Source organism: Notamacropus eugenii, chromosome 5 (genome assembly GCF_028372415.1).
Source record: "Notamacropus eugenii isolate mMacEug1 chromosome 5, mMacEug1.pri_v2, whole genome shotgun sequence".
Taxonomy (NCBI): Eukaryota; Metazoa; Chordata; class Mammalia; order Diprotodontia; family Macropodidae; genus Notamacropus; species Notamacropus eugenii.
Genome location: NC_092876.1, coordinates 374,916,335 through 374,944,288, shown reverse-complemented (window position 1 = coordinate 374,944,288; position 27,954 = coordinate 374,916,335). Strand labels below are relative to the sequence as shown.

The 27,954-nt window shown below is 36.7% G+C and overlaps 1 protein-coding gene across 1 annotated transcript in view; it reads right to left on the bottom strand.

Moving 5' to 3' along the window:
• The window catches only part of ASB11 (ankyrin repeat and SOCS box containing 11), a 128,349-nt gene that overhangs the window by 28,513 nt on the left and 71,882 nt on the right, over positions 1 to 27,954 (bottom strand). The gene's annotated exons all lie outside the window — the stretch shown is intronic.

The following is a 27,954-nucleotide window of genomic DNA, read 5'->3' as shown; positions in this document are numbered from 1 at the left end:
GATAAGCATAAAGTACATTCAATAAATAACTCGCTTGCCTCAACATGTTTTCCTTCTGTCCAGTGGAAAGAGGACCCAAGTTCAAATTTCAGAGGTATCCCTGATGATCAGTGTGACTTAAGTTAATTCTTTGACCTCTCTGGTCAAAGAATTTTTTCTGTAAAATGAAGGGGTTTGGACTAGATGGCCTTTGAAGGACTTTCATTTCAAAATCCAAGATCCTCAGATGTTTGACACTCATCTCTCTCTCTCTCTCTCTCTCCCCACATATATAAACATATACACATGTGTATATGTGTGTAATATATGTATACATGCATATGAATACATACATACATATGTATATATGTATATCTCTCAACTCCTAGATCACTTCCTTGTGAAAAGGAGCTGGCTTGGCTCAATGAAACCATGAGCTATGCTGTGGAGGGGTACCCAAGACTGACAGGTTATAATGGAGACGTCCAACAAAACGTGATTCACCAGAGAAGAAAATGGCAAACGGCTCCAGTATGTTTGCCAAGAAAACTCCATGGTACACGTGTGTGTATATCATATATAAATACATATACATACATACTACATGCTATATGTAATATACACATATATACTACACATATATGCATTGTTGTCATAACAATCATGTCTTACTCTTCATGACCCCTTTTGGGGTTTTCTTGTAAGATACTGGAGTCGTTTGCCATTTCTTTATCCAGTTGATTTTACAGAAAAGGAAACTGAGGCAAACAGGGTTCAGTGATACATAGCTAGTAAGGGTCTAAGCCCAGATTTGAACTCAGGAAGAAGTCTTCCCAACTCCAGGCCAGCATTCTTCCACTGGGACACCTAGTTGTCTCTATACAAATACACATACACGCATACATACATATATATGGTATATGCTATAGATAGCTAAATATAGATATACCTATATAGATAGGTATAAATATATATACTTAGAAATATATATACAATACAATACATGTACATGTTAGTGAAGTATATGTATATACATGTATGAAGTGTGTGTCATGGATACATGTGTGTTATTTCATGTGCACATATATCTATATCTTAGATACATATATACATATGTGCTTGTGTAGATGCGTGTATTCACACACATATTTGGAAACTGTCCCCCTATCTCACCCAGTCTAGAAATCCAGTGGCCACTCAGGGGACCAATCCCACTGCTGACCAAAGTTCCAGCCTGCTCCCTTTCTGACCCTTGCTTGTTTTCCTCCATCCTTAGGCAGACTGAACACCCAGGTCACTGCTCCTAGGGGCTCACTATATGGGGACTTTACAAACATACCAGCTATGAACCTTACCAGTGTATCAGCTAAAGATCAAAGGGCAGCTAATGATCAAAGTGGACGTACGGATGGAGAGTAAGGGGTAATGAGCTTACAAAGATTATTTTGGTGTTGTTCAGGCTTTCCTCCCAAGGCCTAATCTGATTAGTTAAGTGAGGGTTGCGGGTCCTGATAAAGATCATTAGTACACAAAATGGTGTTTGAAGAGTCCAATTTCCTGGCATGGTTTGTCAACCTAATTCAGTACCAGCAAACAGAGTTTTTATATTAATGGTGCTGATGACTGGCTTAATTACATAAAGTGCTTGGAGCTAAACCACAACAGAAGGAAATCTGGCTCTCTGGGGATCCTCTTCGCCCTCCATGTCAGCTGTGAGCCCTCATTCAGTCTGACCATACATGCCTTGACCAGATGCAGTGATAGGCCCCAGCAATTCAAAAAACATATAACAATCCTCACTGATTGAATGAAGGCTTATCCGAGAACTGCTTGATAAGGCATGGAAAATATGGATGTGAAATGTGACTCCTTTCCAGGGAAAGAGGGAATTAAGTCCCACTCAGTATGTGGTTTTTAATCATCAGATTCACAACTTAAGCTAAACCTCAGGGTTCAGAGGGACTGTGGCTTTGCCAAAGGTGTTACGGCTGGTGCCCAAAACAGGACTGGAGCCTGAATCTTTCTAACTAACTAGACACCTCTTTACAGCAGTGTCTTTAAAAACAGGAAGGGGAGGAATAAGCATTTATACAGCATCGATGATGTGCACTGCACCAAGTGCTCCAAGCACTGCACTGATTTTTACAAATCTTATCTCATTTTGATCCCCACAACAACTCTGTGAGACAGGTGCTAAAATTATCATCCCCATTTTACAGATAAGGAACCTCAGGCCAACAGAGGTTAAATGACATCCCCAGGGTCACACAGCCAGTGCGTATCTGAGGCCACATTTGAATTGAGTTCTTCCTAACTCCAGGACCAGATGTCTATTCAAATGTGTATACATTTGTGTATCTGTACACACACATACACATATTGTTTAGTCATGTCGAACTGTTCATGACCCCTGTGGATCCTACTGTCCATGGAGTTTTCTTAGCAAAGATACTGGAGTAGTTTGCTATTTCCTTCATCAGTTCATTTTACAGATGAGGAAACTGAGGCAAGCAGAGTTTAGTGACTTGTTCAGTCACATCACTAGTAAGTGTCTGAGGCCTTTTCTGAACTCAGAGTTACACTGGGGTGAAGGATAGAGAAGATGAGGGATAACATTGAGAAGCTTTATTTAATAATTCAGGAAGGTCTTTGCCAAGGAAACAATAGTGGGAACAGATTTTTTAAAGAAGGTTCTGCCAAAGTTGGAGCAAGCACTGAAGATTTTTGAAAATACATTTTTGAAAACAGCAGTGGTATGTAGCCAAGCATCTAAGGATTAACTTCCTCCCTGCCCCAACCCTTCCTGTGTCCAAGTCAACTGCTGCTAACAAACACAGTTGTATCATTCCTCAAGTCTTTCTTAAATAAAACTAATCAAATACAAAAGACAAAACCTGAGAGCTAAGCAATTACAGTCCCAAATTGCAACTATGTTCAATTCTCTTACCTTGAGGTCTGTGAGCTTGTTTAAAAAAAAATACTTTGGCAACTGCATTTCAACATATTTGGTTTCTTTTTTAATACTGTGGATTCTATTGCATGCATTTTAAAACAGTATTTTGAGAACCCATTTCATAAGTAAGGAGGTAGGAATTATTATTGCCCCCATTTTACAGATGAGGAAACTGAGACATGCAGGGGTTAAGTGACTTGCCCAGACTGAGCCATCACACAAAAACAGTGTTTAGGACCCCTGACCTAAAGGCTGTCTATGATTTGGCCATGCTTTCTCCCCCTCCCTGGTACCTACTCCCTTCTTGCTCTGCCCCTTCTCTGGAATCTGGTGTCTTCTATGCCTGGAACCTTCAGAGCAGACATTTTCAGCTTCCTAGATGACAAACAACTCCCTGCCTATAACATCAGAGGTGGCAAACCAATTGAGTTGTAGGTCTCATTTCTCCCTTATAAAACAGCTGGGCTTCCCTTGTGTATATAGAAAAGACTGACCTGTGTCGCAGCGAGAGTTTGAAGTAATGGAGCACCAGGCATTGGGGGCAGCCTCTTGCAAGTCCATCCCCATACTCCTTCTTTCCGAGATAGTCTTCAGGACACTGTGCCTGGGGCTCTGGCAATATCCCTCGTTATAACCTTTTTCTGCCCTCCTAGTCCCATTCTGGACACGTCATTCATATTACGTAGAATCCCTTCTCCCTCCTATATTTGATGTGAGATTTGGATTTAGGAAATCACTGTATACTTTTCCAGAGGGAACACAAGACTACTTGGGATTTCATGACCCTGAATAAAAATGCAACATTTCAAGGACAAAGATAAATTGTGCCTACAGAAACAAGACCTCACTGTCAATACACACAAAAAAATCTTAAATCATGACTGCATGTGACTACGTTCTTAATTGTCTTTATCAAGTCTTCATATTGCTTATTAACAATCTAAGACATAAAATAAAATCCCATAACAAGTCATCCCACTATTAGACTTCAAGCCAAAGGGATTCATATTGAGTGGCACCCTCTCCTAGAATAAACTGAAAAGCTGGTAATTAGATAATGCCACTGTTCTGCCTTGATACTCTACTGTTTCATCAAGAAAAGGGCTGCTTGCTCAAGGAAAATTATTGTCAATAGTGTAATAATGGTAATAGCTAACATTTACATAATGCTTTAGGATGTCTCCTTTAATACTCACAACAACCCTGTGGGAAGTAGATGCTGTTATTGCTCCCATTTTATAGATGAGGAAACTGAGGCAGGCAGAGGTTAAGTGACTTGTCCAGGATAACATAGCTAGTAAGTGTTTAAACCTGGATTTGAACTCAAAACTTCCTGAGTCCAGGCCCAGGGCTTTATCTACTTCATCAACTAACTGCCCTAGTCTCTTCTCAACATGCTGATCCTGTCTGTCATGGTTGGCCATTCACTAATATTGTGAAAATAGGCCTATCAATAAAGAAATAGTTAGCATTAGTAAAAGAAACACACAGAGTAGATGCTAAGTAAATGCATGTTAACCGATTGTTTAATCTTCTGACTCCAAACCCATCGCTCTCAATCATACATATTGCCTTTCAGTTAGATTCTGCTCCCACCCTACACCTCCTCCCCAACTGTAGGAGTCCAAGAATCAGTTTAGCTGGAAATTTAGGAGATTAACTTAATTGGGGAGCTGCTGAATAAATTATGGTATACAAATGTAAAGGGAAACTTGTGCTGTAAGAAACGATCATTAAAAGGATAGTTTCAGAGAAACCTGGGAAGACTTGTATGAATGAACTGATACAGATGCAGCCACACTATTCATATATTAACCACTCTGTGAGACAACAAAAAGACTGAAGAATTCTGTTCATTTCAATGGCCAGCTATGTCTTCAAAGGATCAATGATGAAACATCCTACCCATCTCTTGACAAAGAAGTGATATTTACAAGATACAGGATTAGACATTTTTATCTGACTGTGCTTATCTATCATGAGAGGATTTTTTAAATCTTTTTTTTTCCATGAGTAGGAGGGATGGGAGAAAAAATAACTGTCCGTTGAAAATAGACAAAATCGACAATTCTGCCTAATTTAATTTACCAATTCAGTGCCATACAAATCAAACTACCAAAAACTATTGCATGGAGCTAGAAAAAATAATAACAAAATTCATCTGGAAGACCAAAGGATCCAGAATATCAAGGGAGTTAATGCAAGGGAAGGTGACCTAACCATATCAGATCTTAAATTGTATTGTAAAGCAGCAATCATCAAAACTACTTGGCACTGGCTAAGAAATAGAGAGGTGGATCAATGGAATAGGTTATGTAGTAGACAAGACACAGAAGTCAATGACTATAGTAATCTACTGTTTGATAAACCCAAAATCTCCAGCATCTGGGATAAAAACTTGATAAAATAATGCTTGACAAAAATTGCTTATTTAAAACACTGGCAAAAACTATGGCAGAAACTAGGAATAGACTAACATCTTATATCGTATACCAAGATGAGATCAAAATGGGTACATGATTTAGACATATAAGGTGATACCATAAACAAATTAGGAGAGCAAAGAATAGTTTACCTGTCCTATCTATGGAGAAAGAAAGAATTTATGACCAAAAAGAGATAGAAAACATTATGAAATGCAAATTTTATGAAATGTAATTTTCATAAACATTATGAAATGTAATTTTTATTACACTAAATGAAAATGTTTTTGCACAAAGCCAATGCAACCAAGATTAGAAGGAAAACACAAAGCTGGGAAACAATTTTTACAGCCAGGGTCTCTGATAAAGGCCTCATTTCTAAAATATATAGAGAACTGAGTCAAATATATAAAAATACAAGTCATTCCCCAATTGACAAATGGTCAAAGGATATGAATGTGCAATTGTCAGATGAAGAAATTAAAGCTATCTATAGTCATACGAAAAAAATGCTCTAAATCACTATTGATTAGAGAAATGCAAATTAAAACAACTCTGAGGGAACCATCTCACACCTATCAGATTGGCTATTATGACAAAAAGGAGAAATGATAAATGCCAGAGAAGCCATGGGAAAATTGGAACACTAATGCATTGTTGGTAGAGTTGTGAACTGATCCAGTCATTCTGGAGAGCAATTTGGAACTATGCCCAAAGAGCTATAAAACTGTGCATATCTTTTGATCTAGCAATGCTACTACTAGGTCTATATCCCAAAGAGATAAGAAAAAAAAGGGGAAAATGTACAGAAATATTTATGGCAGGTCTTTTTGCGTTGGCAAAGAAGAGGAAATTGAAGGGATGCCCATTAATTCAGGAATGGCTGAACAAGTTGTAGTGTATGAATGTAACAGAATACTATTGTTCTATAAGAAATGATGAGTAGGCGGATTTCAGGAAAACCTGGAAAGACTTACATGAACTGATGCTGAGTGAAGTGAGCAGAACCAGGAGAACGTTATACACAGTAACAGCCACATTGTGTAATGACCAACTTTGATAGACTTAGCTCTTCTTAGCAATGCAATTAACTAAGACAATTCCAAGGGACTCATGATGGAAAATGCAGTCCACATGCAAAGAACTATGCAGTATGAATGCAAATCAAAGCATACTATTTTCTCTTTTTGTTTTTTCACTCTTGTGGTTTTTCCCTTTTGTTCTGATTCTTCTTTCACAACATGACTAATGTGGAAATATATTTAATATGCATGTACATATACAGCCTATATCGGAAGAGAAGGGGGAAAAATTTGGAACTCAAAATCTTGTAAAAGTGAATGTTGAAAACTATCTTTGCATGTAATTGGAAAAAAATACTATTAAATGGAAGAAAAATTTTAAAAATAGACAAAATTCAAGGAAAAAAGAATAGCTCAAAATTCATCACCTTCAGTACATTGTCCCTCGTCTCTACCTCACTGACACCTCCTTCAGTCAGTAACCTATCAGCACTTATATATTCAAATTAAAATTTTGCACAAATATGCTATTCTAAACATCATATTTTATACCTGCTCCCTGGTCTCCCCAACCAGGCTAAGTTCCATCAAAGTAGGCTCTATCTCCCTTATTTCTTATCTATGCCCATAATCTTTTGTTCTGGGCACCTAAACTTTGACTAGAGTAAATTTTAAATAAAAAATTAAGTACAACAAAGTTTTCTTTACCCTTGTGGGAAGGTAGTTTCTAAAAGGTGTCATTTTCTCATGATGAATTTATCAAATGCTATAATCAATCTATATGAAATAGTAATGATGAGCACGGCACTCCACATATGAATTAGAGAATCATTACAGAATCATGTTGACCGATTTGTGGGTTAGTTTTGCTGCAAGGATATTTTTCTTTCTTTTTTAAAAATTCTTTATTAATAATAGATGGCTTCCTGAGTAGGAAAGATGAAAAATATATTTAGTGGTGGAGATGATATTAATATATATACCAAATACATATATATGATATAATATACACATATTCTTTGAATAATTTTAGAGGTTCATAATATTTAAAACTTAGAACCTTAGAAGTTATTCAGTCTGAACCCTTCATTTTACAGAGAGGGAAACAGAGGCACAGAGAGGAATAAACTGCCTAATACCACAAAAGTAAAAAGCAGGAAAGCCAGGATTCAAAACAAAGCCTCCTGACTCCAAACCCTGTGCTCTTACAGAGCCTCCTTTAACCAAGTCAACTAAATAAACATTTATGAAACACCTACTATATCTGTAAGGCAGTGTGTTAGCAGCTAGAATATACAGTTCCTACCCTCAACGTGCTTACATTCTGTTGGTGGGTAGGTGGAGGAGGGATTACACCCTCCCCTTGAAGATACAAGTAAATAAAAGGCAATTTGGAAAGGGAAAGACTACTAACAAATACGGGACTTATCAAAGTATTAGAAAAAAAATCTAAGGCCTTGAAAAAAGCACTAATTTTTCCACCACACATTTGCAACATTTCACAGCTGAACAAATTTGTGTATGGCAAAGCAGGGCAGCAGTAAATCAGTCAGTATCAAAATTTTCAGCTGAAAAAGAGAAACACTGTTCTAATTATCACCCACCACCTAACTGAGCAATTCACTTTGTTAGACTCACCTTTCATTTCCATGACTCTTAAATTGGAGCTTTTTAATCTCTACACCACACTGAAAAGGATGCCTTTTTCATTTTTTAGGGAACTAAACCAAGTTTAAAACTTCCATTATTTTAGATAGGATTTCAGTTGTGTCTGTGGGTACATTTCAAAGAGAAATGGGCAGGTCGATAAATGTTTTGAAAGGACCTCCCCCAAAAAAGAGATTGGTCATTTATTCCAGACCACTTTTGCTCCAACCCTTCCAAAAAGAAATTGTGTATCTGACATAAGACAAACCCTAACAGCCTAACCCACAGAACAATTACCAACTAACAAGGTTAACTCCCTAAGAATAAACACTGGGGGACTTTAAAGCATTTTCTCAGCACTCTTTCTTCTCCCCATCTTCCCCATGGGACTCACAGTGACTCACAGGCTTATATTTGGGGTTCATCTTGGGATACTAACTGCTGCAGAAACTCCATTCGCACACCCCTACAAAGCAAATATAACTTACCCTGTGTCTCCAACCCTGTAATCCATGTGTACCCCCTGCTGCCTCATGATCACTCTCCTTCCCAATGGCTGTGCATGTCATCTCTGAGTCCATGCTCTACCCTCTTCTGGGTGCCAGTTGACCTTAAAGGTTAATATATTCCTTTTATGAGGCCAGGATGTTGTCCATAGAGGTCCTGTATCTTCTCATAGAAGATGGGCACCAATGCCTCCTTTGTCATGACATTTCCCATTGCCCATCTCACTATTTCTTCCACGGGATGCTCTTCAGTGAGATCCTATCTTCCCCTATGTTGGGTTAAGATCCTCCCTTTCAATCCCCCAAATTCAATCCTCCACTTCTAACCACCTCTCCTATTCTTGCCTGGAGACTCTAAGACACATCAACCCTTTTTGTAGCAGTTGACTTGGTTACAAGCAGCATTAACTCCACCCAGATAGGTGAGGAGGAATGGGCAGGAGGACAATTTCTATTCAGCCTTACTTCAACTGGGAATTTGTCATTCTCAGCATGTCACAGCATAAAAAAGGGACAATAACCTATAAAAACAATAACATAGAAACTGCTTGGAATTCAGAGCTCAAAACCAATGCATCAAAAGTTTTAACTTAGTAAGACATAAATGAAAGAGGGAATAAATAATACTACATCAATGAATCAGGGAATAACTTTTAACTTTTTTGCCTTTGTAAAAGTGCTTGAACTTGAAAAATGCCAGCAGTATGAGTTTATCCATTTACAAAGAAGAGATAAAGAAGGTTGTACATGAAAAGACAAATCTGCATTACATTTAATTTTTTAAGGATGTGACGCATAACACACTTTAGTTCCAAAGCTGTTCAAATTGTCTTTTATTCTGTGTGAACCTCCTTATATTCAATTTTATGCACTCCTTTTAATGCTTCAATGACATTCTTTTTAAAAAATATAACTTTCATTACTCCCTCCCCTCAATTTTCTCCCTCCACCATTTTTAAAAACCTACTCATAACTAATGAGCATAGTTAAGCAAAGCAAATCCATATATTTGCCATGTCCCAAATGTATATAGCTCATTCTTCACCTCTGTTCCATCAACTCTTTTATCAAAAGATGAGAAACATATCTCATTATTGATCCTCTGCAGTTTTGCCTCACCATTGTATTGGCCACAATTCTTAAGTCTTTCAAAGCTGTCATGCTTTATGATGCAGTCACTGTATAAATTTTTCTCCTGATTGTGTTCACTTCATTCAATATTAATCCATCCAAGGCCCAGGTTTTTCTAAATCTGTCCCTTTACACTTTCTTACTGAACAATAAAATTATATTAGATTCATGCATCATTATTTATCCAGCTCTTTCCCAAATGGAGAGGTCAAAGAATATAAACAGATAATTCTCAAAATTAGAAAAACATGCTATTAACAAAAAATATTTTAGAAATGCTTCAAATAATTAATAATAAGAGAGTGCTCCCAGAAATTTTTTTTTCTTTTTACCAAATAGGGAGTCTTTCCTGAAGATGTTGGGATCTTTGGGGTTATCCAAAAAAACCCTACTTTAGCATTACATCCATTTCCTTTTGCTTCTTGTGCTCTTACTCTGTTCCACTGATCGAATTTAACTGTTTTGATGATTATTGATCTATAGTATACTTTGAGATCTGATCATGCTAATCCTCATTCCTTCTCTTTTTTTATTACCATTGAAAATTTTGATCTTTTGTTCCTGCAGATGAATTTTGTTTTCCTTTTGTTCTGGCTCTGTAAAGTAAGTCTTTAGTGAGCTGACTGGAATGGTACAGAATAAGTAAATTAATTTAGGCAATATCATCAGTTTTATTGTTGTACTGGCAGGGCGAAATTGTCAATATTTAGGACTGTCTACTTCTGTAAAAAGTATTTTGTATCTGAATTCATGTGATTCCTCTCTATGTGTTGGTAAGTGGACACAATACATTTTATACTTATTTTGAATGAAATTTCTTGTAGAGAAATTTTGTTGGTAAATATGCAGAAAGGCTAAAGATATTCATGAGTTTCTTTTATATCTTGCTACACTGCCAAAATGATTGCTTTAACTAGATGCATTTCTAATGCTCCCTAAGAAAATTACTATATCCTCTACAACAACAATAACAATAATTATTATTATTTCCTCTTTCTCTGTTTTTATTCCTTAAATTTCTTTTTCTTGATTTATTGGTATGGCTAGCATTTCTAGAACTACATCAAATAGTAGTAATGGTAATAGACATCCTTGCTTTACCCAGTTTTATTGGAAAGACTTCTAGTAATTTGCCACTCATATAATGCTCATTATTGGTTTGAGATCAATACTATTTATACTATTAGGGGAAGTTCCTTTTATTATGCTTTTGAAATGTTTTTCTTAACAGAAACAGATGTTGTGTTTATCAAGTCTTTTCTACATCTATTAATGTAATCATATTATTTTTATTATTTTATTATCATCATATGCACATATATTATGCACATATATATTATGATATATATTATGCACATAGTTTTCCTAATATTGAAAAACAACCTGATTATAACGTTTAATTTTTTTATATGTTATTCTTTCCACTTTGCTAATGTTTTATTCAGTATTTTTATGTAAATATCCATTAGGTATACTGAGCTGTCATTTTCTTTCTCTGCCTTCTCTCTCCGTGGTATCAAGACCATATCTATATCATAAAAAACAGTTTGGAAGAAAACCTTTTTCTATTTTTACACATAATTTTTGTAACATTAGAATTATTTTTTCTTTGAATATTTAATAGAGCTTACTTGTAAATCCATCTCTTAGGTTGTATTTTCCCTGCTTTGGGAATTCACTTATGCCTTATTCAAATTTTTCCTGAGTTTCTATGCAAATTTGCTATTTCTCATTCTGTCCATTAGCATAATTTTTGTATGTATTCATCCATTTCATTTAGATTTATTGATGTTGATAAACATCAAGCAAAACAGTTGCTAATAATTTCTTTTAATATTTCATATTGTAAAAACATTGTGAATTCTTCTTTTTCATTTTTTATATTTATCATTTTGTTTTCTTCTCACTTTTTTCAATAATCATACTAGACAAGTTTTCCCAATTAGTTATTTTTCAAAATAATTAATTCTTTATCAATTTGTCACTTTTTTCTTTAATTTTATTAATCTCACCTTTGATTTTTAGAATTTATATTTTTGTGTGGGAGTTTTTTTTGTTATTTCTCTGGGCTTTTAGTTGCATTCCAATTCATTGATCTGGTCTTTTCTCTTTTCAGATTAAAATGTTTAAAGATATTAATTTTCCCCTTTAAGAATGATTTGGCTGCATTTCAAAATTTATGAGATGTCTCATTGTCATCTGTGATTTGTTCTTTGAGGCATCAATTCTTTAGGACTAAATTATTTAGACTATGTTTAAGTTCAAATCCTTTATCCAAAGACCCTTGATTGATCATAATATTTATTATAATAGAGTTAGTAAATGATGTGTTTATTATTTCTGCTTTTTAAAAACTTGTTTATGGTAAATTTTCATAAAAATGCCATGCATGTATGAGAATATGTACATTCCTTCCTGTTCTCATTCAGTCATCAAAGAGTTCTCCTATATAACCTTTCTGAACTTCTGTTTGGGTCCTTAACTTCTTTCTTGTTTATTTATTTATTTATTTTTGCTAGATTCATCTAGATCTAAAAAGGTTACACTAAGTTGCTGCTAAATGATGCAGTGGGTGGAGCTCTGGGTCTGAAGTCAAGAAGACCTGAGTTCAAATCTGGCCTCAGATACTTAGTAGCTGTGTGACCCTAAGTAAGTCACTTAACCTCTGTTTGCCTCAATTTCCTCATCTGCAAAATGAGAATAACAATAACATCTACTTTCCAGGATTGTTGTAAGGCTCAGATGAGATAATAATTATAAAGTGGTTTACATAGTCCTTGGCACATAGTAAGTACTATATAATGTTACCTATTGAGGTACCCACCGGTTTTGCTGTCTATTTCTCTTTGTAATTCAATCTTTGTTATTAACTCTTCCTCTAAGCTCCTTTATATTCTACGACATTTGGTGTATGTATGTATGTGTGTGTGTATATATATTTATGTGTATGAACACATTTGTACATATTTATGGGCACGTACACACTTGGTACATGTGTGTGCATGTACATACAATACAGATATATGTATATAACCAAACATACTACAACATTCATAAATATATCAATATATATAGTTCTGATATTATTTCAGTATCTATACTTAAAGTGTAATGTAATTTTCCAATTTTAACAATATCTGTTTTTTAATGTTACTTTGTCAGAGATAGGGATTGCTATTTCTTTTTTGAGTACAAATGAAGCATAATAAATTCTACTCTTGCCCTTCATATCAACACTGTAAGTCTTTACAATGCATGCGTTTCTTGCAAACATGATCCTGTTACATTCTGCTTTCTAATACACCCTGTTATCTCGTTTCCTTTTTGTAGGTGGGTTCATATTCAGTGCTACGATTGCTGATTGATTTCTTCTGTTCCCTTCGTTCTCTGTCCCCTCTTTATGTAGAGGAAGAAAAGAAAGGTGATTAACACTAGTGATCTATTTCCACTAAACTGCTTCTCCTCTCTAACCCTTAGCCGGACTTTAATTGCTAGTTCCTACTCTTTTCTTTTTTCCTTCCTTCCTACCTTTCTTTCTTTTACCCTTCTTTCTTTATCTCTCCTCTCCTTTATCTCTTTTTTCTCTTTCCTTCCTCTCCTCTTTTTTCTCTTCTTTTTTCTTTCTTTCCTCCCTTTTATTTTTCTTTCTTTCTCTCTCTCTTTCACCTCTCCTCTTTCACTTTGACATTTTTCTTTTTATTTTCCTTCCTTTTTTCTCTTTCTTTCTTTACCTTTTTTCTCTCTGTCTTTCATTTTCTTTCTTTCCATTAAGTCTTCCCTTTATGATCTGTCCTCCAAAATTTACATTTGTTTTTTCTGTAATTACTCCCTTCACATTTCTCCCCCCTCCTTTAAATTCTTCTCTGTCTCTTTTCCCTGTCCTTGCCTGTTATGCTGTTGAGCTTAGTATACTACTATAGCAAACTTTTTACATGTTTGCATATGTGTTTGTATATGTACATGTACATATGTACATATTATTTTTATGTGTTTGCATATGTAGTTGAAGATGAGAATAAGATTTATTTGGTACCATTCTTCCTTATTCCTTTCCTTCATTTTTGTATGGGTCCTCAATTTTCTTCATTTGCTTCCCCAGTCTATTCATTTGTTCCAAGAAATAAAATTTCAGAACAGAAAAAAAAAAACTTGTTTTGACACAGAAGACTAACAAACATATGAAATTGCCAAGAAGGAGGAGAGATTCTGAATAACAGAGGAGAGAAAGGAGACAAAAGAAGAAAAGAAAGAGGTATTAAAATATATTTTTTATAAAGAAAAATAAATCACTATTTTAAGCAAAACCCCCAAACAAGGAATAGGGTGGGCAAATAGAAGAGTAAAAAGCGAGGGAGAAGAAAGGTTCCGGGAAAAATTACATCAAATTAATTTGAGCAAGACTAATCACAAGGATAATATGTTAATTTAAAAGAAGAGAATAAAAACTAAAATATTAGAGAAACAAACTGAGGACAACACAAATCTAACTCTCTTAACTTTATGTGTAAATGGACCAACTGAGCCAACGAAACGAAAGAGAGGGGCAAAAAGGATAAGCAAACAAAATTCTACAATCTGTTGTTTACAAGGACATCTAAAAAGCATATACACAGAGAACCAAAATGAAAAGCTGGAACAAAATTTACCATATATCAGATGAATCCAAAAACTGAGGAGTTGCACTCATGCTAGCAGACAAAGCAAAAATAAAAATTCATAGTATCAATGGAGACAAACAAGGAAATTGTAAAAGGAAAAATAGATAATGAACCAATATCCATATTATACATATGCACCAATGGCATAGCACTAAATATAATGGAAAAGTTAACTGCATTACAAAATAGTAGGAAACTACTGTTATTTGCTCAGAACTGGACAAATCTAGCAAAGGTAAATAAAAGGGAAAAAATGGCACTACACTGTGATAATTTAGACTAAAATATTTATGACATCTTCTGAATGAGAATATTAAAGATATATATATTTCTTGGCAACACATAGTATATTTACAAAACTAGACCATATATTAGGGCACAAAAAAATTATAAATGCAAAAAATGTGTTAAATATACATCCTTTACTGACCTTAATACAATAAAAATTAGCAATCAGTATAGAAAGCCAAAGAAAAAGACACAGACCCTAAATGGAGACTTAACAATGAAAGTCTGAACTATGAGAAGGTCAAAGAACAAATCATAGAAATTATTAATAACTATGTGAAGGACAATAATAATGATGAGACAACATACCAAAATTTCTGGGATACAGCTAAAGCAGTCCTCAGAGGAAAAATTATATTCCTAAAAACACAAGTTAACAAAATAGAAAAAGTAAGGATTAATTAACTGAATATATAAATTTTAAAATTAGAAAACCAACAAATAAGTAAAGCCAAAATAAGCATAAATTAGAGGAGAAATAGAGAAATTACAAATCTGCACTGACAAATAAAACTAAGAGCCTTTTTTTAAAAGGCTAGCAATATTGATAAATGTGTAGGTGAGCCAATTAAAAAGAAGAGGAAAGTTAAATGAACAAAATGAAAATGAACAAGGTAAAATCACAAGAAACCCAGAAAAAATAAAAAGAATTATCAGAACCTACTATAGTTATGTGCCAATGATACTGAGAATTCAAAAGAAATAGAAAATTACCTACAAAATATAAAATACCCAAATTAACAGAATACCAAGTAGGAATCTTAAATAATCCAATTTCATAAAAGGGAATTGAAATGGTCATAAGCAAACTACAAAATGAGGGTGGGGGGAAAACCCAGGTAGATTTACAAGAATCTATCAAACTTCTAAACAATAACAATACCAATCTCTCTCCTCTTCTCTTCCTCTCTCTTTGACTTTCTTCTCTGTTTCTCTATACCTTTCTTTTTCTTTCTTTTTTTTCTTTCTTACCAATGATTCATAAAAACTGGGGAAAAAAGCACTCTCCCAAACTGCTTTTATGAGACAAATAGAGTCTTAATTCTTAAAGGGAATTTAATTTCCTAAAGGAAAAGATAAAAGAAAAGAAAATTGTACACCAATATAATTAAACATAAGTATTTTTTTCTTAATATGATAAGCTAGGTAGTGCAGTGGATAAAGCACACAGGCCTGGAGTCAAGAAGACTCCTCTTCCTGAATTCAAATCTGGCCTCAGACACTTTCTAGCTGTATGACCCTGGACAAGTCACTCAATCCTGTTTGCCTTAGTTTCCTCATCTGTAAAATGAACTGGAGAAGGAAATGGCAAACCACTACAGTATCTTTGCCAAGAAAACCTCAAATGAAATCACAAAGAATCAGACATGACTGAAACAACTGAACAATAACAGCGACATTGCATACAGGTTAAAAAACAATTGAAAAGATCAGCAGAACAGGCTAAACACGGCAAAATCAGAAACAATTGAACTTAGTGACCAAGCATACAATGAACTCAGAAACAAAGTCCCTAGGAAAGAACTCCGTATTTGAAAAGAATGTTGGGAAAACTAGAAAGCAGTCTGGCAGAAATTATGTTTAGTATACCATATGCCATAACCACTTCAAAATGGATAAGCAAAATAACTATTAAAATCCCAGCTTCTGGGACAAGAACTCACTGTTTGACAAAAACTTCTGGGAAAACTGAAAAACAGTGTGGCAGAAACTAGGCGTAGACCAACATCTGACACCATATACCAGAATAAAGTCTAATTGGATACACAACCTAGGTAGAAAGGCTGATACTATAAACAAATTAGGGAGCAAAGAATAGTTTATCTGTCATATTCATGGAGAATGGAGGAATTTGTGACCAAACAGGACATAGAGAACATTATGAAATGCAAAATGGATAGTTTTGATTACATTAAATTGAAAAGTTTTTGCATAAACAAAGCCAATGAAACTAATATTTGGAGGGAAGCAGACAACCGGGAAAGAATTTTTACAACTAGTGTCTCTGATAAAGGCCTCATTTCTAGAATATATAAAGAACTAAGTCTAATTTACAAGAATACAAGTTATTCCCCAGTTGATAAATGGTCAAAGGATATGAACAGGCAGTTTTCAGAGGAATAAATTAAAGCCTTCTATAATCATATGAAAAAATGCTCTAAATCACTATGGATTAGAGAGATGCAAATCAAAACAACTCTGAGGTACCACATCACACCTACCAGATTAGCTAAAATGACAAAACAGGAAAATGATAAATATTGGAAAAGTTGTGGGAAAACTGGAACACTAATTCATTGTTGGTGAATCTGTGAGCTGATCCAACCATTCTAGAGAGCAATTTAGAACTATGCCCAAAGCGCTATAAAAACGTGCATACCCTTTGACCCAGCAATATTGCTTCTAGGGCTGTATCCCAAAGAGATCATAAAAATGAGAAAAGGACCCACATGTACAAAAATATTTATAGCAACTCTCTTTGTAGTGGCCAAGAGCTGGAAACTGAGGAGTAGTCAATCAACTGGGGAATGGCTGAACAAGTTATGGTACATGAATGTAAAGGAATACTATTGTGCTATAAGAAATGATGAGCGGGTAAACTTTGGGAAAACCTAGAAAGTCTTATATGAACTGATGCTGAGTGAAGTGAGCAGAACCAGAAGAACATTATACACCATAACAATCACAGTGTGCAAGGATTGATTTTGATAGACTTAGCCCATCTCAGTAATGTAAGGACCTAAAACATTTCCAAAGCCATCATTATGCAAAATGCCATCCACATCCAGAGAAAGAACTATGGAGTTGGAACGTAGAATGAAGTAATTTTCTTTTATGTTGTTTCATTATTTTTTGTTTTGTTTTTTCTTATGATTTCTCTTACCCATTATAATTTTTCTATGCAAAATGACTTGGTGTGTAAATGTATTCAAGAGGAATGTATGTGTAGAGCCCACATAAGACTGCATCTCATCTTGGGAAGGGAGGAGAGAGGGAGGAGGAGAAAATTTAAAATTTATGGAAATGAATGTTGAAAACTGAAAACTGGGAAAAAAAAGTCATGTCATCAAAATAGAAGAAAACCAGATCAGATACCTTTATCAAATATTGCTTATAAGGTTACCTAGAGGGATAGATAGATAGACAGACATATATACACATCTATATATGTACACACACACATATACATATATACACAAGTAGCAGAAATATTTATGACCAAAATTTATTACCTAATAGAAGCATATGAACAAGTAATCTTCAAAAGATGAACTGAAAACAATTTACAGTCATGAAAGAATGCTCCAAATCACTAATGATCAGAGAAAACTTAGAGACAAAGTAGATACCTACTGATTTGAGGCTGGCTAAACAAATTGCAGTAATTGAATGTAACTGAAATATTGTGAAAAAAGAAACAATGAATATGATGTAGATTCAGAGAAGAATGGACAAACATGAACTGATGCAAACAAATAAGAACATATTTCACACAATGACTGCAACAATAAAGCAGCAACAAAATCATTGAACCCAAATTCTCTGAAATTATAAGGACCAAAGAAGAGATATGAGAACATCCCACCTTCATGTCCTTGCAAAGATTGGGGACTCTGAGTGTGGAATATTGGATTTAATATCAGAATTTTGCAATATAGTTCCCTGAGGGCACAGACTATTTTTTGCCTCTTCTGATTCTCCAATGCTTACAGTGCTTGGCATATGTTAATGCTCAGTCATTTCGGTCGTGTTCAACTCTTTGGGACCCCATTTGGAGTTTTCCGGCAGAGATACCAGAGTGGTTTGCTATTCCTTCTCCAGCTCATTTTATAGATGAGAAAACTGAGGCAAACAGGGTTATAAATGATTTGCCCAGGATCACACAGTTAATCTGAGGCTAGATTTGAAATCAGGAGGATTAGTCTTCCTGACTTCAAGTCAGCCACTCTGTCCATTGTCCCATCTAGCTGCCCTGCTTGGCACATAGAAAATGCTTTAAAAATGTTTATTGATTGATTACTTTTCCAGAAGTGTTTTTCTCCTCTTCCTATGCTGTGTTATAGGGGATAGCTCTCTGAGAGGGCAAGAGAGGAGGAATACTTTAGGAAAGTATAAATGACTTAAAGGACACCAATATATTATTTTTAAAGTTCTTTGATGATCACATAATACATGGTATTAGATGACTTTCTCAAAATACTGGGGAATTTCTTACAAAGTGAAATATAAACACAATGCATTCATCTTCTAGGGAGTGGGGTGGGGGGAAAAGGGGAGATAAACAGTCTCCTTGTTCTTGGAAACCGAGAGGTTTGTTTCAACGGTGTATGCTAATGGAAGGATTCCAATGGAAAAATTCCACTGGACTCATACTGAAAATGGACCTAGTTGTATTCCAATTAGCAAAGGTGAAGTTTTTGGGTTTGGGGGAAGGGAGGATGGAGGGTAAAGAGAGTAAAGGCTAAATTATTGCTTTAGCGCACAAAGAAACATAAAGGTCACCTGGGCCAACCCATTCATTTCTCACATTGGAAAGCTGACCCCTAGAAAGGTTGTTATTTGCCCAGTTAAAACATAGAAGTAGGCAGGAAAACTGGAAGTCGAACCCTGGTCCTCTGACTTCAAAACCAATGATTTTTTTTCTCTCATGAGGTAAATACCATTCTTATCCAACAAACAAACTGATCCTTCCCTTGGGTTAAGAAGAGTATTTTGCCCGGAATGAAACCAGAACACCATTTTTTCTCTGCAAATCCCCTTTCTGCTTGCTTTATGCTCCAAAAAGAGTAGACTTTATTTGTAGATAGAGTAGGTCTTTGTCTGTGTTACAAATGATGCTGGAACTTTATTACACACACACACACACACACACACACACACACACTCACCAGACACAAGTGTTACAGCATCTTAAATCTCTTATTTAGACGAAGTGAGACTAACTTCATCTATGCGGAATGCAGCATAGTTACTAAGTGCAAAAAACCCTGGAGTAGGAGTTCATTCACCTGGTTATTTGTTGTTCAATTATGTCTGAGTCATCGTGATCCCATTTGGGGTTTTCTTGGCAAAGATACTGGAGTGATTTGTCATTTCCTACTCCAGCTCACTTTATAGATTAGGAAACTGAGGCAAACAGGGTGAAGTGACTTGCCCAGGGTCACACATTTAGTATGTGTCTGAGGCCAGATTTGAACTCATGAAAATGAGTTTTCCTGATTCCAAGTTCACTGCACGACCTAGCTGCTCCACTCACCTGGTTATGCTATCAACTAATCTTTACCTCCTTTAGTTTTCTAATCTGAAGGAGTCTGAACTAAATCTCAATATCATTGTTTTAGAGCTGGAGAAGACTTTACAGGCCACCTAATCCAACCTCTTAGTTCAGATCTGGTCTCAGACACTAGCTGCGTGATCCTGGACAAGTCACTTAACCGTGTTTGCTCAGTTTCCTCATTTGTAAAATGGCCTGGATAAGGAAATGACAAAATACTCCAGTATCTTTGCCAAGAAAACTTCACATGGAATCAAGAAAAGTTGGACAGGACTGAAAGATGATTGAACAAAGGCACCAAATCCAATAAGCTTTTCTCAGTTCTCATGATCTTCTTCCCCTGTAGACACCTGAGAAGCTCCAGTCCTTTGACTCTCTGAGCTAGAGGGCATGAGACCTCCTTTGGAGATGCTGTCTACTCTTGTGGCTTCAGCTAACCTCTCTCCATGGATGATCCAATCTATAGCTGCAGGTCTATACAACTCCCTGAACTCCAGTCCCACCTCTCCAAATTGTCAATCAATTCACATGCATTTGTTAAGCACCTAATTATGTGCTAGACACTGAGCTAAACTAAGTGAGGAAGTGGATAGAACAACAGCTCAGAAGTCCAACATCAGATACTTAATTAGATGTGTGACCCTGGCCAAGTCATTTGACCCCATTGCCTCCCCCACTCCCAAAAAATTAAATAAATCTATATAAAAGAAATGTAAGACAAAATTTTGAGGGAAGGATGCTAGTAGCTGGGGAAATTAAGAAAGGTTTCATGTAGAAGGTGTCAAGGGCTGTTTTGACACAAACAAGGCAGAGATGAGGTAGAAATACATTCCAGGCAGGGGAAAAGTGTGCAAATGACAGATGGAGAGGTGAGACGACTAGTTGGGCTGAACCAGAGTGTGGGAAGGGAGGTAAAATAATTTGAGGTTAACAAAGGTAGGCTGATTGTCTTTAGATTTTCATTTGATATCAAGCTTAATATGTCCCCAAATTAACTCATTATCTCCCTCTCTGCATCCTTCACCCCAAACTTGCTCCCCTTTAAAACATTTCTACTTCTGTCAGTGGCGCCCCTACTTTCCCAGGTTTGATATATGCAAGCTTAAAATCTTAGATTAATATTTTGTTCATTCCTCTTCCTTAATTTCCACCTACAGATACCACATCTTGGACATTTTTTTTTTATATCTCTATCTGACCCTGATTCTCCCTTGTCCCACTATCACATCTATTATCACCTGGCTCCTGAGACAAGACTTTTGACCATCTCAGTCCACTCTGCCTGACCCCAAATGCATTGTTTCTCATCTTTGTATCCCTGGTGTCTAGCACAGTATACTGACGGACAGAAAGAGTACGGAGTACAGCTTGAGTCAGAGAACTTGTGTTCAAATCTCCCCCCTTTGACACCTAAACAAATCATAATCTCTCTGAGACTCCATTTTCTCATTCATAAGATGAGGGAATTGAACCAGATGGCCTCTGATGGTCTTTCTAGCTCTATTTCTATGACCTTATGAACATTTTTGTTTGTTTGAATTTCTGGCCAGGCCTGTGATTTTATTAGTACAGGGAGCTGGAGAAGGATGCTGCATATAGGTCAGCACCTTCTCTGAAATGCACAGCTATACTTAGCACCGAGAGCATTAAGAGAGTAACAGATCTGACCAGGGTCACACAGTCAGCGTGTTTCAGAGGGAGAATGGGAACCCAGGACTTCTCGGCTCCACGGTCAGTTTTCCGTATATTACAGCACATAGCCTTTCACCTTGAACACAGCAGTGGTGAATTCAGTAGGACCTGAACAGCCTTCTTATAACTTCAGTGATCCCTGGCTCCCCATCGTTCCTCAGACTCCCCTTAGTCGGATTTTCCTCCAGTGTCATAATCTGTGTATCTTACCCGTGTCGTATGTCTATGTGTCTTTCTTCAGGTTTACTCTCCTCAAATCTTCACCGCCCCCGCCCCCCACTTCCTTCCTACCTCATCTGGTCAACATCTTTTTGTCTGACTTTAAGGCCTTTTACTACCTGGCTCTACCTTAACCCTCTAAACTTCTTTCTTACTCCTCAAAAACACCCTCCATTGTAGCTAGGTGGGTTTTCCAACTACCCTAGAAACGTTCGATGATCATTTCTATCTTCATTCCTTCGTTAGTACCTAAAATGCCTTTGTCTCTTTTCCTTTTCAAATCCTAGCATTCATAGCCTATACATATCTCATCATTCAGGATACAGATTAGGTTTTACAAATGACTCCTCAAATATTCCCCAGTCTCTTTCTACAGCCCTCAACAATCTCCCCTCAACCACCACAATGCTGTATGACACAATCTGGAACTTTTTAACACAACCTTTTAAAAAAATGTTCTGCTATTGTTTCCAGAGCATTGCTCCTCTCTCCTCAGGTACACTGTAATCTCCTTGAGGGCACCTCTGTATCCACCACCTGCCCTAGAGCAGGGGATGGGTGGAGAGGCTCTCATTGCCTGGGAGCCTGGGATGCTGACTCTTAGCACTATTTCTCCTGAGTAGACCCCTAAACCCAAACTGCCCGGTCTGTGTACTGACCCAAGGCAAATGCAGACTGCCAACACAGAGTGCTGAATGAAATAATCTCTTTGATGCAGTGTCTTGTTTTTTACAGAGTCATCAGGCAACAGCTAATGAGCCAGTGTCTGCGGGCCTGCCCCAGGGGCCTGTGCCAATGAGGGCCCTGGTTCCTTAGGGCCACATACACAAAAGGCTTGGGTGTCCAGCCTACGAGGCACATCTCCCCACAGTCCCACTCACATACGTATGAGTATCTACATACAGATGTACATATTTACAAACATATATGTGTGTACACATATGTTTATATGTGTGTCTTTTGATATGTTTGTGTCTTTATATGTGTGTGTTTATATGTGTGTGAATATGTCTATATAACAATATACACACACATATTGTGTTTATATATGTGTGTCTTTCTATATGTGTGTATATGTGTCTATATTATATACACACAATGTGTTTATATGTGTCTATATATACATGTGTGTATATGTCTACATATAGTTCTTACATGTGTGTATATGTGTATATGTATGTGTGTATGTCTATATTGTGTGTCCGTATACAAAGTGGTGTGTGTGTATGTGTGTGTATATGTATATATGTATATGTGTATATATGTGTGTGCGTGTGTGTATATATAGTGTTTATATGTGCGCGTGTGCATATGTATGGGTGTCTCTATATATAGTATTTATAGATATGTGTATGCATGTGTGTCCCTATATAGACAGTGTTTATATGTGTGTCTTTCTCTATGTGTGTTTGTGTGTGTCTTTCTATATGTATATGTACACAATGTGTTTATATGTGTCTCATGTGTATATTTATGTGTGTCTATAGACATATACATATGTGTGTTTACATGTGTCTATATATGTGTTTCTTTGTGGATAGACATATGTGTGTGTTTATTTGTATGTGTATATATGTGTGTGTATATACATATATAAACATATATACATATGCATTATGTGCACGCATGTGTGTGGGGGATAGAGTTTCGTGCCTGGAGTCAGGAAGATTCATCTTCCTGAGTTCAAATCTGTCCTAAGATACTCACTAGATCCATATGACCCTGTGCAAGTCATTTAACTCTGTTTACCTCAGTTTCATCATCTGTGGAATGAGCTGAAGAAGAAAATGGCAAACCACTCCAGTATCTTTGCCAAAAAAACCCCAAATGGGGTAACAAGGAATTAGACACAACTGAAAGCAACTGAACAACATGTGTATATACACATATACACATTTGTGTCTATAGAGACACGCATATGCACGTATACTTGTTTGTACACATGTTTATATGTGTATATATGTGACTATAGAAAGACACAGAGAGAGAGAGAGAGAGAGAGAGAGAACCTGAATGTGCAATTTCACAGATAAAGGCAATTCCCAGATGAGAAAAATCCCTCTACCAATACAGGTCAGCTATATATCTATGTACAGTTGAAAAACAAAAGTCACTGATTTAGAGAGCATGAATTTATTGGAAGAGCTTTCTATTTTTCCTTTTTCTCTTTAAATAACAACGTCTCCATCTAACATCATTTGAGCAACAAGCGTTTTACTTGAGAACCTGTTGTGTACAGGGCCCTGCTTGGTATAAAGGGATTAAGACCTTCATCAGAGAAAACGGTTTGACTGAAAACATTCTCCAATCTCAGGCAGACACTGTCTTGTGGACTTTGAGATCCATGCACTTTTCTCACCAAAACTAGAGGCTTCAAAGAAGCCTGTCTCTGATGAAAACAATCTGAAAACACAAGCTGATGTTTGACTATGTGTGCACACACACAGCTAGGAGTCTGGTGTGTGTATATACTATGTGCTTATACACGTAATTAATAAATATACACATTTATGCCATAGATAGATATGAAAACTAGACTCCTAGCTGGTTTCCATAATTCCTGTCTCTCCACAATCCAGTTCTCTCTCTCACACACACGCATGTATATGTATGTACACATATGTGTGTATTGTACATGCACACACGAATGTGTACTGTTCGTGCTTATATACATATACACAAATGTGTATGTGTAGACATATAAACAGGTGCATGTATACGCACAAGTATGTGATATACATATAAGTACATTTGGACATGCATGTGAGTATATATAAATGTGTACACGTTCACATACACACTTTTATAAATATATATATACACTCACATACATATGCATGTATGGAGCCTGGATCTGCAGTTTCATTAATAAAATTAACTCCCAGATAAGAAAAACCTGTCTACTCGTGCTAGTCAACTATTCATATCTGTCCAACTGAGAAAAAAAAGTCACTGACTTACGGAGCATGCATTTCTTGGAAGCTGTACCTAAATATCAGTCCAATCATCCCAGCCCCAGGCTCCACCTAGGCACAAATTTCCCCTGCCTGATCCAGGGTTACTCACCACTCATCAGTGGGTTTGCAAAGGCCTGGAGATGGGGCTGGCCTCCCAATCCCTGGGGCTTGCTAATGCTCCCGTTGCCTCCTTGGCTAGCCATGGGACTGGGCTCAGGCCGGGGAGTAGGGCAGGGTTCCCCTCCAGTGGCTCAGGAGAGTTCAAATTCCATCCTCCCCGCCACTGAGAGCCCAGGCGTGTGACTCATCTGTTGAGCACACAGGCTCTGCAGCAGTCTGGGACTTGGTGCCAGCAGCAGCAGCAGCTGCAGCAGCCTGCCAGTAACCTAAGCACCTGGGTCCAAGGCTGACTCCCACCCAGCCTCCCACCTCCCCAAGCTGGCTGGGGGCCTGGCCCAAGCCCAGAAAGACCTCAGGACACCAAGGGAGAGAAGCTGATGATGTCACGTCCTTTTCCCAAACTGAGACCAATCAGGGAGAGGGCCTTGGAGGTTTATCAGGAAGGAAACTCACAGTTAGTAACTTTGGAGAGTGAGAGGGATGGGGGTGGGAGGTGGGGGGAGATGTGAGTGGGGAAAGGAACAGCTCAGTGGCTTGGGCCAGAGGAGGCCTATAGGCTGGGGACACTGGCTGCTGCTGCCTTGTGGGTCAGCTCTCCCAGATCACTCCTTGCCACAAATCAACCCAGTGCCCACTGAAGACTACATCACTGATCCCACCACTAGGAATCTAAAAAGCGTGGCTTTCTTTGCATGGAGGCTGTCTGAGCTGCTGGCACATCCCCATTCCCTCACTGCATGCTTCAGCCCTCAAGCCCATGTGGCCTTCGTTTCCCTATGAAAAAAAGCTGTCCTTGTAAATGTGCTGCAAGAGCACATGTTATGAAAAGAGGCTTTCTTTCCGCACTCCCCCTCCCCAGCTTTAAATTAGACATGATTGCACTGGATATCATAGCTCAGGACTCTCTTTCTCTACACTAGATTTTTTGTTTTTAAAAGTCAGCACAGGATGGTCAGGGCCTATTATATTTCCCAGATTGTTTATTTTTCAATGCACATGTTAAAGGCTTCTCCCATATTTCTTTTTTTAAAAAATAAATAAACATGATTACTCATCATGTGTTTTCCCACTTACCATCTGCCTATTTTTGGTCTTACGACATTACTTTCTTGTGCCTTGGTCATGGATTACCATCTTGAGATAGATAGATAGATAGATAGATAGATAGATAGATAGATAGATAGATAGATAGATAGATGCAGATAAGATAGATAGATATTCAACAAAGTGAAGCAGGAGAGATGAAATACCTGGATTGGGAGTCTAGAAATTGGGGTGCTAGACTTGATTCTGCCACTAATTAGCCGTTTCTTCCTCATCAGTAAAACAAGAGGATTAGACTAGCTGACTTCTGAGGTCTCTCCTGCCTTTAACATTCTATAATTTTGTGTAAATAAGCCTTTATGAAATTATCCCCAAACACTTTCCATTCCATTAATGAACATTTCCATCTTTACTAGTGTTGTCCTAAGGGAGTTTTCAAATTGACCTGAAGCATATTGTGTTAGTTTCCACATGTAAAATGAGACCATCATCCTTGAAGAACATAAATAGGGTTAGGAGAGGGAGTTGAGAGCTGAATGCAAAAAAATCAAATCTAGTTAGAATGAAGGGGATACCCCCTCCATGTCAACAGGAGAGAACTGTTTTAAACCACTGAGGTCAGGTCAATTCAAAAGTAACCTCTAATCATCTGCCTTTGGCCTTACTAACAAAAATCTAGTTTTCTGAGGCACAGTAATAATGTACTGACAGTCTGCCTCAGATCTAGGGAAACCTGTGTTCGATTTCTGCCTTTGACACTTAGACAAATCACTTAAACTCTCAGTGCCCTAGGAAACTCAACCTATAAATTGCAATGAAGGTGCCAATAGACATTGGTAGAGGGTTTCCTCATCCAGTAATCCCCAATAACGACCACCAGGTGGTGCCAGAGTGCTGGGCCTAAGCTTAGCAAAGTGCCAGACAGGCAATATTATTATTACTATTATTATTATTATTATTTTATTATGATGCAGGCAATAAATTACATTGAACTCCCACAGCAGTTGTGAGACTCAGAGGACGTATCTGCAAAAGCACTCGGCACACAGTAGGTGCTAAATAAAATCATTCCCTTTTCCAACAAAATCACAGGTCCCCTCCACATCGAGCTTTCAGATTTATTGACAGCATTTAATGTTTGGTAAATATTGATTCTGACATTCATCAAACTTAATTACATCTTTGTTGCCATCTCAGCTGCCTCTTATTGGTATAAAGAGAAGCTGTAGAAATACAAACAGGTTTTTCTATTCCAGGAAAGGGTTGAGAGAGGGCAAAACTGAAATCAGCCAGCAGAGATTGAGTCATCGATCAGTCATGGATGGGTGGCCAGAAGGTTGTTACATATGAGGTCAAGAGGCCAACTTTCCCAAGTCCTGAATAATAACGTGATTCTATAGTGCTGTAAGTATATAATATAATAATAATGTTACTCTATAGTGCTTTAAGAACATAATATAATATAACATAACATTATTCTATGGTTTTTAAGAATATAGTATAATAGTAATAACAATATTCTATAGTGCTCTAAGAATATAATGTAATAGTAATAACAATATTCTATAATGCTTTAAAAATATAATAGTAATAACATTTTTTCTATTGTATTTTAAGAAAATAATAGTAATAACATTATTCTATAGTGCTTTAAGATTTACAAAGCACTTTCCTTGCCATAAACTTGTAAGGTCATGGAGATATATTTTTTTTCATAAATAGGATTTTATTTTTTCCAATTACACATAAAGATAGTTTTCAACATTCATTTTTATAAGATTTTGAGTTCCAAATTTTTCTCCCTCCCAGAGACAGAAAGCAATCTGATATGGGTTATACATGTACAGAGATATTAGTGTTATTAATGCTGCTGTTGCTGTTTTACAAATGAAGAAACTGAGGTGCCCGGATGTTGTATGATTGGCTCAAAGTAATACAGCTAATAGTTACTAGTTACTAAATAGTTACCGGCTCTCTGCTGACTCCAATCGTGTCGCATTTTGTGAGCAAAGACTGCATTGTTATATGGTCTTTGTATTT